Consider the following 762-nt stretch of genomic DNA (forward strand, 5'->3'; position numbering starts at 1 on the left):
TGTAATACACACAGGTATGCACTATAGTATTGCGCAATATCTGAACGGTTTGATGCATCACGTCGTGCTGCGAAAGGAATATCTGACGCGCCAGCAAAAATGAATTCATCCGCAATATACCACGTACTGATGCAGCAGCAGCCACGTGAGTACAGATGAGGAAACAGTCACAGACGACAGTAAGGGAGAGGTAGCATACGCCATCGACACACCAACAGCAATAATGACTTCGATTTATCACAACAAATGCGGCAACGTGAACGACCACAACATTCCCATATAGAGTCCATATAGGCTACAATCTACGTAGCGGCAAGCAAACATTCACATATAGTTTATAATAAGTAATAATGTATAATTCTAATAATAGTAAAGATATATTAAACAAATATAGGTAATAATTCCCATATAGGTAATAATAACATAGTGGCAAGCAAACATTAACAAGCAATAGAGCGAAGATCTACCTGATTCTCTTATTGGTTCGATACAGATTTTTGCAGTCGGACATGAGGTGGGACCTTCGCAGCACATCAACCTTGGTTGGCAGTCACTGTCACTTGAGCAAGACGTCCCGGGGCAGAAGAACAGCAGCGACAGGTCGGGGCAGATTAATGGATCAGCCACGACAGCTATTTAAAGAAAAATATATAAAAATATAAAACGTCGATTTTAATGGGCGTCCGGTCTTATTCGCCTTCTCCCACATCTCTTTCTCTCTCTCAAACACACACACACACACACACACACACACACACACAC

This window comes from Priapulus caudatus, unplaced genomic scaffold (assembly GCF_000485595.1).
Source record: "Priapulus caudatus unplaced genomic scaffold, Priapulus_caudatus-5.0.1 Scaffold3047, whole genome shotgun sequence".
Taxonomy (NCBI): domain Eukaryota; kingdom Metazoa; phylum Priapulida; class Priapulimorpha; order Priapulimorphida; family Priapulidae; genus Priapulus; species Priapulus caudatus.